This window comes from Acomys russatus, chromosome 6 (genome assembly GCF_903995435.1).
Source record: "Acomys russatus chromosome 6, mAcoRus1.1, whole genome shotgun sequence".
Classification (NCBI taxonomy): domain Eukaryota; kingdom Metazoa; phylum Chordata; class Mammalia; order Rodentia; family Muridae; genus Acomys; species Acomys russatus.
The window spans coordinates 64,376,271-64,391,917 of NC_067142.1; the positions used below are offsets into that span (position 1 = coordinate 64,376,271).

General features: G+C 41.8%; 1 long non-coding RNA gene across 1 annotated transcript; it reads right to left on the reverse strand.

Annotated features, from left to right (window-relative positions):
- Positions 1-6,292: 6,292 nt before the first annotated feature.
- Positions 6,293-13,098, reverse strand: LOC127191024 (uncharacterized). The gene is made up of 3 exons (XR_007830815.1): positions 12,993-13,098; positions 12,517-12,563; positions 6,293-6,902 (listed from the first exon to the last, which is right to left on the reverse strand). It is a non-coding gene; the product is annotated as an uncharacterized LOC127191024 (long non-coding RNA).
- Between the last annotated feature and the right edge of the window lie 2,549 nt (positions 13,099-15,647).

Below are 15,647 nucleotides of genomic sequence, written 5' to 3' on the forward strand. Positions count from 1 at the left end.
GGTGGGCCTCTGTTTAATCACCATCTACTACACACACACAAAAAGGGCTTCTCTGGTAAGGGCTGAGTGATACACTAATCATTGCATAGAAAGATATGAACTTCGGAAGGTATTTTAATGCCTTGGATATTTAGCAGAATAATAGCATTAGGTTTTCCTTTCACGCTGATGATACAGCTGGCAATGAGCTTTGGTCTTAGCGAATGATGCCGTCTGTGTATCTGGTCTATCTTGTTGAGCAGGCCTTATACGCAATAAGAAAGGGATTGGTTACCCCTTTATCATTTGTGCCACTATTTTACCTGTAGGCACACTGGCAACTGTTTGTAACTAAAAATTGTTAACCCCTCTGTTTACCTGAGCAAAATCAAGAGTGGCAAATTGGACTTTGGATCATTACTTTTTTTTTTTTTTTTTTTTAAATTGGTACATGTTACATTTAGGGCCGCTTCTCTGGCAAGTGCTTGATTATTTCATAATCATTTCCCTCACTGGCTCATTGCCCAATTTATTCTTTAATAAATATTTGTAGAATGCCTTCCAGACTTGGGAGTATTAATCACTGGACATGTGCATCGTCCTCTTCCTATTAACTATCTTCTCCTCTCAAAGCAGATCTCTGGGTCAACTTACCAAGAGAGGGAAGAAGAAAGACCACTTTCAGGAAGATAAGGGGCCACCTATGCTTTTCTATCCATACTAGAGGGCTCAGGGAATGGCATGTCTATCTGCTTGGTCTGACTAAGCCAGTCATCTCCTCTCATCTCATAGTGCTTACAATCTCACCATCAGACAAATAATTATAGACTTGTATGACGAGTGGTGTGCTAGGAGAGGCAGAGAATGCACAACATCATATTGTAGGGAAATCTGCACTGGTCTAGGCTTCAGGAAGTCATTTCAGAAAAATTAATATTTATTGTGACCAAATTAATATTTATGTTGAGATTTGCATGAAAGGTGTGCTTAGGAAGTCAAGGGGATGCCAGTAAGGCACGGGGATGCCAATGTCCGTGTGTGTGTGTATGTGTGTGTGTGTGTGTGTGTGTGTGTGTGTGTGTGTGTGTGTTTTGAAGAGGAGAGCATATTTATGCAATGGTAGTGACTCAGGAATTGGGGAGGATGCTCAAAGTGATAAACCTGAGAGGTTTATAACCTATGCATTAGATTGAAAGGAAGAAGAGAAATGACTGGATTGTAAATTTCTAGGCAGATGATACCTTTCTCTTCTCCCTAGGAAGGAGGGAGCCCTCTGAGGACAAGGAAATTCTGATTTTTTCATGTTATACAATGAAAATACTTAGTGTCTTATCGCCTGCATCACATTTCACATGTCATTTATCATGATATAAGTTTGCAGCTGTTGATTGTCTGAATACCAGTTTAGACTTGAGTTTGCTTTCGTAAGCATTCCATTTGTTCCAGCATTAGGAGAAATGCATTAAAGAAGTTTTATAGTGAATGTGCAAATGACCCAAGGCTATTCTGTATTAACCCGCAAAGAAGGTGAATTGGAGAATGATGGTGCTATAAGGCATTTCAAATGGGAACCACAGAGATGAGCTTGTTATGGTCCATCCTTTGCTTACACCCTTCTCCTCAGGTCAGCCCTCCAAGGGCTGGAGTAACCAGCACCATTTTCAGGGAGATAGATGGCTACTCCTGGCTTTATTTCTTGCACCAACAGGACACAGATAGTATGTGTTTGGGTTGGGCTGACTACCTCCACCGTGGAAGGCAGCATCAACAGCTCCAGTGGGATGGCAGCAGGCACATATATCGATCGTAAATAATGTCTCAATGTCCAGCAGTGGGTCATAAATCAAAAAGGTTTCAAAATGTCTTTTCTGTTTGTTCCAATGGGCTGTGTTCTGGCTAAGAGCTTTGCTTTGGGGTTGGTTCATAACCCAGGCCTTGCGCCACTGTGGGTCAAATCCTTTCCTTAACCTCCCGTTCCAGAGGCTCTGGAGAGCTTGTTATAGCCATCTTAGTCTCTCTGCATGCGACACTGGGATAAGTAAAGAAAGAGCTCTGGAGCCTTCAAATTTTGCCTTCTGTCAATGCTCAGGAAATCCTCTGGCATCCACTCCATTGCTGCAATACAAGAAAGCCATTTCTCTTAGTGATGGTGCTAACTATTTGCATAGACTCATAGCACTATAAAGGGCTTTGTGATTCTTTTAATCTCTCTTTGATTGACCAAGACAGGAAAGAGAAGCTGGTTTGGGTGTGCTTGTCCAGGGCTTTGAGCAGATAGAATGGGTCACCTCGTGATCGCAGAGGAGCTAGACGTCCTTCACTCAGTCTTTATGAAGTACGTGTATTCTGGCTGCCTTGAGAGGGTTCAGAGGATAAACCTTGCCTCCTCAGGAGGTGAAGGGGAAGGCTGAAGCTGTCTACTTGGGATCTGATGAATACGCTTCATTCTGTGTATAAATTGTTACCCAGTCCACTGTTCTTGTTGGCCAAATGACATCCTCAGATCCAGCTCTTTGTAAAGGTGATGTTTTAGTCCCCATAAGCCTAGCTCCCTGGTTGTTGATTCCAGACTCAGAAGGGAAATGGGGATGCTACTTCTGATGATTCTGGAGAACTCGCCACAGAAGCTCCCTTGACATTGCTGATGCTCTCAGCAATGATCTGCACCACCTGCCACTCCTCTGGCTCCAGCCACTTCCTCTCCCTCTGGCTCTGCCCTGCTTCCATGCTGCCAGTGGGGAGGTTCAGTACAGTCACCTCCTTTCTGGAGATACGTCAGAGCCCAGTTATGGCCTCGATCTCCTGAAGTTGTTGACTCCCTGGTGTTGGAGAGCCCCACACTGGATTTCATAAGTACTGTTACTTAACCCAGTGTTGTCATATAGAACATTTGCTGAGGTCTGGTTATCAGCCTGTGGCATTACTAACCTTTTGAGAAAGCTGGCCAAGTGGGAGGAAGTTAGGTCATTGGGGGCTGTGCCCTTAAGTAGATATTGGGACACTGATCTTAACTCTTCTTTCCTCTTTCACTTTTTGGGCTCCCAAGAAATGAACAGGTCTCTTGTGTCACATGCCTCCACTGTGATGTACTGAGTTGCCACACAGCAGCAAAGCCAAGGACTGCGAATGGGAACATCTGAGACTCTAAGGCACAGGAAAGCTTTCCTTGAGGTCAATAGATTGTCTCAGGCATTTTGTCACAGCAATGGGTGTCTGACTCATGTTATTATAGGTAAGGAAGCATAGGGTTTGGAGTCAGGAAGGAAAGATCACAGACCTGGGTTCCTGTCTCCTTATTTGAAAAAATATCAGCATAGCAGCCAATGTAACTCAGCCCACACTGCAGCAGAGGCGGCCACAGCTGCTCCATGGCTTAACGCAACAAAGACTTATTTCTAATCCCATACAAAATTTACAGTTAATCTAAGCAATATTCCTCTCTGCGTAGAGAATGATTGGACTTCTCTTGCTTTGTGAGAGGCAAGCAGGATGGTGTATGCATGATGGCTGAAGCTTAGCAGGCACACCCCACAGAGTGGGAGGAGAGCCTGGAGTGACTTTTAGGAAGTTTTGGGAATCTTGAAATGGGAGCACACATTACTTGGATGCCCATGTATTTCATAGAAGATATAAAAGACTAAGCCTAGAATATCTGCTTTGCCCTGCTTCTCTCCTTAGTGACCTGCATGGTCACTTGGGTTTATTTTCTGTCAGGTTCATATGCTCATTTATCGTCAGATGGCTGGGGCCAGAGAAAGGAACAACTCGCTTGTATGTTCTCTGTATCTAGCATGCACTCATATATATATAAATTCATTTTGCTGCTGAGGTGACTCACACAGATTCTAAGCTGCTGTCTCATGCTCTGGGTGGAAGAGTTGGTCACTGTGGAAAGTGAGTTTCAGTCCACATGTATCTGACTCCAATGTTGTTGATTCTTTTAGACCTGGGCTGGGCAGCCTCTTCCTACCATGCCATCCTGAGTGTAGTGCTGTCACTCATCATAGTGCTTTCCCAAGGGAGACAACCCTGCCCAACACAGTCCATTGTGCGCTGTTGGAGTAACTGTTGCTTAGCTTTTCCTGGGGACTCTGTTGCTGTGCATCCCAGATGGAGAGGATGGCAACAGAACAAGGAAATAAATCCACCTAAGTGTACCTTGGTGAACCAGTGATTTCATTGGGTGACTTACAGGAACACAGGTGAAGGCTTGCTTAGCGGCAACTCATGAGCAACTGTGCCACAGAAGAAGAGACCCTTACTACCTCAGCAGGCCACACTCCCTCTTGGTAATTTAACTGCTTATCCACCACTGGGGAGCTGTGAGCCTTGCCTACTCTCCCTCATCACCAGGGTTGTTACTGGGCCCAATCTTGTGAGGGTCTTGTGTTGAGTTCTCAGAACCACCCTTAATTCAAGATGACAATGGCCACATCATGCTGGGAGAACAGAATTCTGTAACAGCAGCTTTAGTTCTGACACAGGGTGATAGGATGAGAACATCTTCACTGACCCATGGGGCCCATCAGTCTGAGATGTACATGTATGTTAGTAGTTACCTTTCATAGGTAGGGTGACATGGACACCGGGAGGAAAGGTGTGCAAAAGCCTGGCCTAAAAAGTTATATCTCCAGGCCTATTAGTTGAAGTTCTTTTTTAAAAAAATTATTTATTATTATGTATACAGTGTTCTACCTGCATATACACCTGCAGACCAGAAGAGGGCATTAGATTACATTATAGATGGTTGTGAGCCACCATGTGGTTGCTGTGAATTGAACTCAGGACCTCTGGAGGAGCAGACAGTGAGTGTTCTTAACTGCTAAGCCATTTCTTCAGCCTAAGCTGAAGCTCTTTTTGATAAATATTTTCATTCAAAAACTTCCAGTGACCTCCCCTGTTCAATGGGTCCCCTTTATGCTTTTCAGGGGCTGGGAAAGAGAACAGTAAATAGCCTGTCTAGGGTCAGCTTTCACACTGCTAGCATTGAGACCTCTGCATGCTATCAAAAAATCCTTCAGTTTCTTAATTTCCTCATCTGTAAAATGACAGGGTCGTGAAGTCAGTGAGAATTTAATTGCTTGCTGTAAATGAAGTATTAAAATCTTTGGTGGTTTCTGGACCACTCAAGGACATGAGCTGTTGTTGTTAAAACTCGTGGTTTCCATCCTAATGTCAGTCATCTGTTGATTTGTTTGTCCTATTAGAAAGTCCAGCAGTGATGCAGAGACTGTATCATGCTCATCATCACATCTCAAGGAGCGGTACAATGCCTGGTCTAGTATGTGCCACACCAGGGCTTGTTGAACACACTCATGAAGAGTATACATAAGCAACTAGACAGGCGAGGGCTTCAACAATGCTTTAGACATCGTCTCTGCCCTTAACAGATGTGTAATCTAGAAGGGAGGCAAGACAATTTCAAAAAGTAGGCAATTGTAGGGTAGATTACAGATGGCACTTTTAAATAATATCTTACAATGTGGTGGTCATAAGTCAGCAGACAGGGGAGCCAGTCTCTGGGCACATCTGCCCGGGCCTCTATTGGTTTTCGTCACTGTACCCGAAACAAACAAACAAACAAACAAACAAACAAAAAACCATATACATTTTATGGTATTTCCTAATGGGTGCTTAGATCACAGAGATTAATTAAAAGCTAGTTATTTACTTTAGTACTTAGTTAATTATAAGATTTCCTCAGCCCCTTTTTCTCTATGAAGACAACAAATGTGGTACATCTTGTGGCCCTATCTAGCATCCAGAAAAATGGACATTTCCCATTACCTAGGTCACAGAGGTCCAAGTTCTCTGCTCAAGAGCTGCATCAGAGTGCACCACAGTATGGGTGTAGCCAACCCTCTCTTTGTGAGTTCACCCACAGAGGAATGCAGGTTCACCATGGTTGAAATATATTTGAAAACAAAATCATATCTATAACTAATATATACAGAGACATTTTTCTGTTATTACCTCAATAATAGTATAGAAAATGTGCACTTAGCATTTCTATTGTACCAAGTAATTGAAGTAAATCTAGAGCTGCTTTAGTGTATATGGGAGGAGGTTCATAGAAATACCCAATTACTATGCAATTTTACTGAAGGAGTGTGAGCATCTGTGGATTTTCTTTTCTGCTAGGGTCTTGGAACTAGTCTCCTGGGAAGAAAGCTGTATATTTATTTTCTTGTTCACAGTTTGGTGAACTTGATTCCATCTGCTTTGTTCAGGACATGAGTCTATGATATTGAGTCCACTTTAGTTTGAACATTCACAATGTTCAAAGTTAGGAGTAAGGAGAAGATTAGGAATGATCAGTCTATCTTAGAAACAAAAGGAAACTGCATTTTTTTGGAGACTTTTTGGCTGGCACTTAGTTCAACTGGCACCTAAACTCAAATTGCAGGAATGGATAAAAATAGCAGATTATTTTTAAAGGTTGATCTACTTGAGAGTACCTTAGGGGGTTCCAAATTCTTCATCAGCCCATGGAGAGGCCCTGTCTGTAGCAGCCATGGGAGGGCTATGCTTATCTCTGCATCTTGCTGTCTGTGCAGCTGGGGTTAGAGCTGAGATGTTGTTGCCAGACATGAGAAGACACTGTTAGTACCTGTAGTTGGTAGGTGAAGGTTGAGACACCCAGTGAGGCTGATGCCGTTTACCCTTTGATTTTGTTGCCTTGACAACTGCCATGAAAAGGAGACTGTCCGGAACACAGGATGCTTAGAAACCCACCATGGAGCTTGCTCATGGTTCTGGGCCTGTGCCCTACCTTTCAGAATCATGGGTGTGTTGTCCTTCAAGATACTGTGGGGTTGCCCTAGTTTGTCCCAGCATCCCATTCATCTCCCTCTGCAGCAGGTGGGGCATGGCTTCTATCATGCTGCAAGTTCTCCAGAGGAAGCGTGCACCCCAGGGAGCCTCTGAAATCACAAGCATTTAGAGGAAAATTGAAGCTCTGTGGAATTTCAATCTGCTTTCCCTAAAAAGGCATATAGTTTTAAATCATTGCTCTATTAAGTCTTTTGTATTCCCCAGCTAGTACTCTCTGTGTTTCCGTTTTTTTTTTCCGCCCACCCCTTCCCTTGCTTCTGAATTGTTCTACCACAGCTCTCTTCTCACGTGTCCCTGTGACTCAGAAGGGGCTAAAAGTTTCTTCTTTTGGCCCCAGGGAGATTAACTTCTGTCCCAGCAGTTGGTCCAATTCTCCCAGGGAGATCTCCCAAAAGGACTAAGGGACCTTTGCTGCCCAGGACTTTGGTGTGGAAGATGCTTTCTTCTTAGAACAAGGACCTTACATTATAACGAGGTCACACAAATGCTCCACGTTTCTGACTTAAGCCTGTGCTGCTTATATTGAAGCGACACAATTCCCACCAAGGTGAAGATGAAAGGAAAGCTGGAGCTGGAATTCTAGGGAAGGGGAAAGGAGGTCTGGCTTCAGTGGCCATATCCTTCCAGGAATCCAGACAAATCTTTGCTGGCGACACTGCTGAGCATCTAGAAGGCACTTTGAGGAAGCTTAGTGAAGCAGGTGTATTTTATATGCGAGGAAATGAAGTCAGAGCAGAGAAAACCATATCCAATGTCATGTAACCGCACACCATAGCTTAGAAGAGAAGGTGGATCTCTTAACATTCCAGTCAGTGCTGATTCTTCTTATTCTCAGCTTTAGCATATTTCTCTGGGACAAAAGGATTACCAGAGCCCATATAGACAGGGTGTAGCTGTTTCCTTGGGCTTTATACCGTTAGACATTTTTAGGAAAGACAAGGAATATTCAAGATCTTTGGAAGGAGTCAGTGTACTGAGCCGTACGTGAAGAGTGTGTGAAGCACTGGCCGATGCGGGAGCAAGGCAGTGGCTCAGTGCTGCACATGCTAACCAACGGCGTGCACAGCAGCCAGGATTTGACTACCTATTGAAAGAGGAATTTCAATAGGAGTTAGTCTCAGCAAATCTTGCCAAATAGAAAAACCAAAATTGATGTGTGGAAACAGGAATATCTTGTCTTCTTCTTTCTGGAACACAATCTTTCTGTAGCAGAAAACTTATGAATCTGTATATGATCTATCTATCTATCTATCTATCTATCTATCTATCCATCATCTCTATATATAATCTACCAGTCAACCATCTGATCGTCTACTTATATCTATCAAATATCTATCACATATATAATATATATACACTTCTATTTGTATATTTAAATTTATTGCAGGAGTTCATGTTTTTACTTCTTAAGAGTTTTCAGCAGTTTCCTACATGTATAGAATGAATATTTGTTGTTTTCGCCCCATACTATCCTTCTCTCATTCTCTATCCTTCTGCTGAAAGTTTCTTATTTACCACAAAGCCATTTTCCAACTTTTACTCCTTTTTGTTTGTGTGACCTATTGAGTTTTACTGCAGTTGCTTTTGCATGCATAGGTTGGAGGCTATTTCCTGGAACCTGGGCAACGTCTCCTGGCTATACTAAAGACGAAAATGACACTGTCTCCTCCACTAACTATCAACTATTCATAAACTCTTCAGGGAGGGAGAGGGCCACATGAAACCATGCTGCTTCCACAGTGAAATATTAACAGGCCCAACACTGTTCAAATCTTGTGTAGGTAAGTGCAGTGGTGTAAGCTCAGGAGTGTAATGGCTTTGTTGTGTCTGGAAGACGCGTTTTTTGCACCACACCACCAAATGCTTGAGCTTGTACATCCTGTCTAGCTCCTTTTCCACAGCGTTCCCTGAGCTTTGGAGTGGGTAATATGTACGTCTCATTTGGGAAGGAGCACTCCACACTCCTTTTTCTTTAGCACTTTGACCAGTTGTGTGTCTCTGCATAACCGCTGTCTACTGCAGTAAATTTCTCCACAGAAGGCCTAGAGCAATATTTACCAATGAGCATTTAGAAGGCAGTCTGAACACATGCCAATGCAGCAAAACAAGAGTAGTAAGTTTTTAATGGCTGATGACTTTCCCAACTGCTAACTCTTTATGAGGTTTTCAGAAGTAGTTGTGAGTTTTCTTTCGTGGAGCAGAACAGAAAGTGATTGGTTGCCTCCATAGCGTTCATGCCACTACTGTGACAGGTGAGTACATGTTACCCAGTAGGCTGTTATTATAGCTTCCGTGGTTCACAACTTGGCGAAAGTATTGATGGATTTTCTCTTCCAGCAGCCTGCATTGCAAACTTCTGGTACTACAAAAGCTAGCCGGCAGGGAGAAAGCTTCCAGTTCCTTTTCCAGCTTTATTTCTCCATTTCCTATGACTGAAGTATATGGGGACTTCAGTCATAGTTTTACCATAAAGTTCTGGTGGGCAGTGAAGAGCAATGGCAGTAGCCTGTGTTGCTTTAGGGATCTCTAGGGCCTCCCTGACCAATAATGCACAGGTAGCTATCTCATAGTTGACACTGGGATTTTTGTTACATAACTTATATCTTCAGAATAGAACATTATTCATCTAGGCAGAACAATCATGTTTAATTTTTTAAAAATTATATCTATTATAAGCTTATAAAGTAGATTCCCATATAGCTTTTTCATATATGCTTGATGTTGGTCCCTCCCCCATCTCTGCCTGTGTCATACCCATTAGTCCCCTTCACAGATAACCCTTTCCACTCCTAACATTGCCTTCTCCATTTTCATCTTATCTCTGTTATACTTTCCCTCCTCTGTTAAGGTCTTCCTTCCCCCATCCTCTCTAATGACCATTTTCTATTTTTCTGCTCTCTATATATCCTTCAGTTTAAATGTGTTACCATTAGATGATGAGGGGAAATGAGAAAGGATAATAAATCTCAGAAATAAAAACAAAACAAAAAGAAGTCAGTCTTTTTTTTAATTTTAATTTTAATTTTTTATTAATTTATTCTTGTTACATCTCAATGGTTATCCCATCTCTTGTATCCTCCCATTTTTCCCTCCCTCCCATTTTCCCCTTATTCCCCTCCCCTATGACTTTTCCTGAGGGGACTTCCTCCCCCTGTATATGCTCATAGGATATCAAGTCTCTTCTTGGTAACTTGCTATCCTTCCTCTGAGTACCACCAGATCTCCCCCTCCAGGGGATGTGGTCAAATATGAGGCACCAGAGTATGTGTGAAAGTCATACCCCACTCTCCACTCAACTGTGGAGAATGTTCTGTCCATTGGCTAGATCTGGGTAGGGGTTTAAAGTTTACTGCCTGTATTGTCCTTGGCTGGTGCCTTAGTTTGAGCGGGATCCCTGGGCCCAAATCTGCCTATCATAATGTTCTTGTAGGTTTCTAGGACCCTCTGGATCCTTCTACTTTGCTATTCTCCCATGCTTCTCTCATTTAGAGTCCCAATAGGATGCCCTCCCCTCTGTCCCAGTTTCCTGGTAAGTGAAGGCTTTCATGGGACATGCTCCTTGGGCTAGTATGCAGATATAAGTGAGTATATACCACTTTGGAAATCTATCTGGTGCTATCTCAGAAAACTGGGAATAGGGCTTCCTCAAGACCCAGCTATTCCATTTCTTGGAATATACCTAGAAGATACTCCAGCACACAAGAAAATTTGTTCAACCATGTTCAAAGCAGCCTTATTCATAATAGCCAGAGCATGGAAACAGCCTAAGTGTCCCTCAGTAGAAGAATAGATAAAGAAACTGTGGTACATATACACTATGGAATACTACTCAGCTATTAAAAACAAGGAATTTCCGAAAATTGTGGACAAATGGATTGAGCTAGAAATAATCATAATGAGCGAGTTAACCCAGAAACAGAAAGACTCAAATGGTATATACTCATTTATATCTGCATACTAGCCCAAGGAGCATGTCCCATAGAAGTCAGTCTTTATATGAGAAGTGAATGTGACTTTTCTCTGTTTCTTATTCAGTATACATTTCAGTTTTAACAGTTTTTCTATAAATTTCATTTTTCTTTACAGCTGAATAAATGTCACACACACACACACACACACACACATACACACACACACACACACACACACACACACACCGTATTTTTGTCATTCATCAGTTGATTGACCTCTAGGTTGGTTACATTTTTTGGGTCTTGTGAATAAAAGCAGGCATGGGCATGTGTGTGCAAATATCTCTGTGGTAGAATATGGAATATTCTGGGTGTATGTTCAGGAGTAGTGTAGTTGGTCTTAGGTAAGTTCTATCCATGGTGGCTATATCTATCAACAGTGAGTAAAGCACTGTTTCCCTTTATATCTTCACTAACATGTGTTAGCACTTGTTTTCTTGCTATTTGCCCTTCTGACTGAGTTAAGATAGACACTCATAGTAGTTTTAATTTACTCAAACATCCTTCTGTCAATATGCTGCTAGGCCTGGTTAGTTAAACAAGAACAATAAATATAATCTAGCTTGACTTTTTTGGGGGGGGGAGGGGCGGTCGGTGCTAGAGATTGAACTCAGGCCCTTAAACACACTAGACGACTATCCTGTCACTGAATAATACCCTCAGTCCCACCTAAGTTAACTTTTGTAGGATTTCTCAAATTGTCCTTCACAAACTCATAATGATAAACAGATATCCAGCCAATTAGTAGGCGACTAAAGAAGACAATGAGGTTAAGTTGATTATTATTGATATAATATTTATATAATATATTATATAATAACTAAAGATATTAAGTCTTTAGAAAACATAAGAACAGCTAGAACACTATAGCTTAAAGTCTATACTTTTTTTTCTGTGCAACTATGGAAATAAAGAGTTTTGACGCATTGCCGTAACATTTGTGTATATGTGCATGACTACTCTCCCATCAAAATGGAGGTTGAGCAATTGTGACAGTACCAGACAGTACTGTCTGTAGAGTATGCAGTATTTGCTATCACATCGTTCTCAGAAAAAAAGTTGGCTCACCACTGGAACACAACTTCAGGATTACGTTTACAATCTAGTTCATTCAGTGAGAGAGGGCAGTTCCCAAAGAGAGCCTCAATGGCCAAGTATATTTTTTCATAAGTCAGGAATAATCACTACCCAGTCTTAAGAAGAGTCTGGGGCTGGATATGGGGATATGCACCTTTAATCCTAGCACTTGGGAGGGCCGAGGTGTATATTTATGAAGGGTGTGGCACAGTATCCACCCCTGCCTTTTCTAATATTCTGAATCAAAATACTTCAGGCTATAGGCAGTTTTATAAATATGTGAGTGCGCTTAAACGTATGTGAACTTTACAGCTGGACATGTCGCCTTACTTGTATATGGAGTACCTGAACCCACAGGCTTTTGGAGATTTATCTAAGAAAAGCTTGGGATTCTGATCGATACAGGTTCTGAATATTAACTCAGTAAAAATTGCAGTTTTGAGTTTTATTCCAAAAGTCATCCAGAGATGTTAAACAACACATACGTGCTCAAGACACTTGCCTGTGGTTAACGTACCACTACTTTCACGAGGCAGTCTCGATGAAATACGGTTTGCTAGATCACACTAGGAACCTCCCCATCTCACTATTGGGAGCTTAACCTAGGGGGTGGTGCTTGCTAGGCAAGTGCTCCCCCACTGAGCGATATCCCTACTTTTGAATTCACCTATTTAAAGGTCATTTTCGGTTCCCCTGGAGGTCCTGGGAAAAGACACATATCAAATACTGGAAATGATTCCGAGGGTGTAAGATGGAGGAACAGTGAGCATTTCCCATGCTGAGCAGAACTGTTGTTTTCTTATAGTTGCAGCGGCAACAAGTTCGACTGGTTTGTCTATTTAGGCTGATACAGTCTCAATAGTTATGTGCAATAAAACACTGCGGCAGCCAGAGTCTGTGCTAACTTACTGTCTACAGCAGCTTTCCACCTCCTCACCTGGGCTTGTCCTAATCTCTCTCTCTCCCTCTCTCTCTCTCTCTCTGTCCCTGTCTCTCTCTTTCTCTCCCTCTCCTACCATGTCTGCAGTAAACAGTCGTGGGTTTTACACCAGTTCTCATTGCAGCGCTGAATCTGGCAAGCCATGTCTCTTGCATAATTCTAGGTATTTCATCTTGCGATCTTGAACTCACCTAGACCCAGGCCTCAGATGACAGCATAGACAAAACTCTCACCAAAAGCTTGTGTGGCTGTGCTGTGACAGTGCTCCCAGCCTCGTGGAACCTGCACTGCCACTTCATACATAGCAAGTGCTACAAACGTTGCATTCCTTTCTCCTTAGTAATTAATTCCAAGTTCAGGCACGTCTGATAAGACAAAGCCTGTAACACTGCCAGGGTCCGGCAATAAAGAGACGTCCGAGGAGGTTTTGCTTATTCAAGTGGAAACTATTTTATTTCTTGTAATAAGTGGGCTCATGAATCCATTCTGTGTGATCTCATTGTGGCCAGTGGCCAGAGTGCCCTGACCTCTGTAGTCAGGGGACATAAAGGCACAACTCCAACTCTAGACACTTGGAAGAATGATGTCAGGTTTTATCCACAATATTCTTGCAAGAGATTGACCCAAGATTTTAGCCAATGTACCAGAAGGCAAACTTCCCAGGAAGAGCTTCTACCTGGTATTAATGTTGTTACTTGACCTTTAAAATTTATTCATTTATTTTTTAGTTTAGAGTTTTTATAATTTTGAGAATTCCACATGTGAATACTCTATTTAGATAATTTCTACCTCTCCTTTCCCCTCCACCAAGTCCATGATATCTTCTTTAGTTACTGTTTTACATACACACACACGCACACACGCGCGCACACACACACATACACACACACACACACACACGAGAAGAATCTGTATGTTGTGTTTCTTTATAAGTTCTGTATTGATGAGCTACTAAAAATCTCTCTTGTCTGTAGCCCAGCTTCTCTCCCACCATCCTGCTTTTCCTACCTACTTCCGTCTGTAGACTGGTGAGGTAGTTCTCCAGCCCATAATAAATGTCGCTCCATTTCTGCTCTGTGCAGTGCCCAGGGCACACTATACGTGCACTGTCCTTGCTGGTCCATTTCCCGTTATTCCATGTCTCTTATGGATAGTTCTCTTGGAGGACAAAGGAAAATTCTTTTCACCTTGTTCCATATACAACTGGAAATTCCTTGGTGAGGTTGGCATCAGAACGCCTGTGCAGGTACGACAGCTAGAAGCATGTTCCATTTCTGTCTCCTCCATATTATATTTTGGTCCCCAAGGTAGAACAACCTTTCACAGTTCTATCAGTTAAAAAATCTAAGACATATTTAACTAAAGTTTGAATATAGTGACCATATATATCATTGGCATGTGGAAAATTATCATCCACAGTGCAAATACCAGAATTATAAATGTACATTTAGACCCTGTTTCATTGGCTAGTTGTAGATTTTGTGCCTAAAGAAATCAGGACATCCAATCAGTTTTTTTCCTTTGAGAAATGTGACCTGTGATTCTTTTTTTTAATACTTTTATTTTTTATTAATTCATTCATATTACATCTCAATAGTTATCCCATCCCTTGTATCCTCCCATTCCTCCCTCCCTCCTGCTTTCCCCCTACTCCCCTCCCTTATGACTGTGACTGAGGGGGACCTCCTCCCACTGTATATGCTCATAGGGTATCAAGTCTCTTCTTGGTAGCCTGCTATCCTTCCTCTGAGTGCCCCCAGGCCTCCCCATCAAGGGGATGTGTGACCTGCGATTCTTACCTCTATGTGTTTTTCTTTGTACTTTGTATTGCTTAGAAGCGGCACAGGAAGAACAGGGCATGGTTTATATGCACTTCTGGGTCTTCTCCAATTTCTGCTCTTTCATCTCTATCTCAGGACTATTTACTTGTCTGAATAAAAGTGCATAATGTTGACACGGTCATTGTGGTAATCTTGCAAGGTACTTTATATTTTTAAATATGTGATTTGCACATTCCTGTGTTTATTTTATTTCGTTTTTGCGTTTGACGTAAGTGCATATGTGTTGTGCTGTGTGTGTTGCATTGTGTGTGTCTGTGTCTATGTGTGCCCCAATATGTGGGCATGTGAGTGTATGTGTTCATGGACACAGAGGTCAGAGCCAGACATGGTATGTCTTTCCATAATTATTCTCTACTTCTAATTTTTGAGATTAAAGTTTATTTATTTTTTTATGATGTATTTCTTTCTTTTACTTTTTTATTAATTTATTCATATTACATCTCAATGGTTATCCCTTCCCTTGTATTTAATTACAACATTTGTGCCTTCCTTTTTCTCCTCTAACCACTCTCCTAAAGCTCTCACCATTTTTTTTTAAATTTATGACTTCTTTTTCACTAATTGTTATTTCATGCATATATGTATATGTTTATACATATATATTTCTAAACATATCCTGTTCAGTTCATATAATGTTACTTGTATGTGTGCTTTCAAAGCTGACTGTTTGGTACTGGACAACCAATTGTGCACTGTACCTCTAATTTTGAGACAGGGTCTTTGAATGAACCTGAAGTTTGTCTATTTGTTATGCTTCCTGGCAAATGAGCTTTACGGACCCCACCTAGCTCTGTGCTGCAGTTAGAGGCTTACAGCAATTTAGCATCTTCAGCCACACACTGGCTTTTACATGGCTTCTAAAGATCCAGACTCAGATCCTCATGACCTGCTGGGTGATAAGCGCTTTATTGACTGAGCCATCTCCCCAGCCCACTGGACTTTATTTTCAGTTGCAGACTGTTTTGAATAATTTTCATAATCAATTATGATTTACTTGAGTTCTGT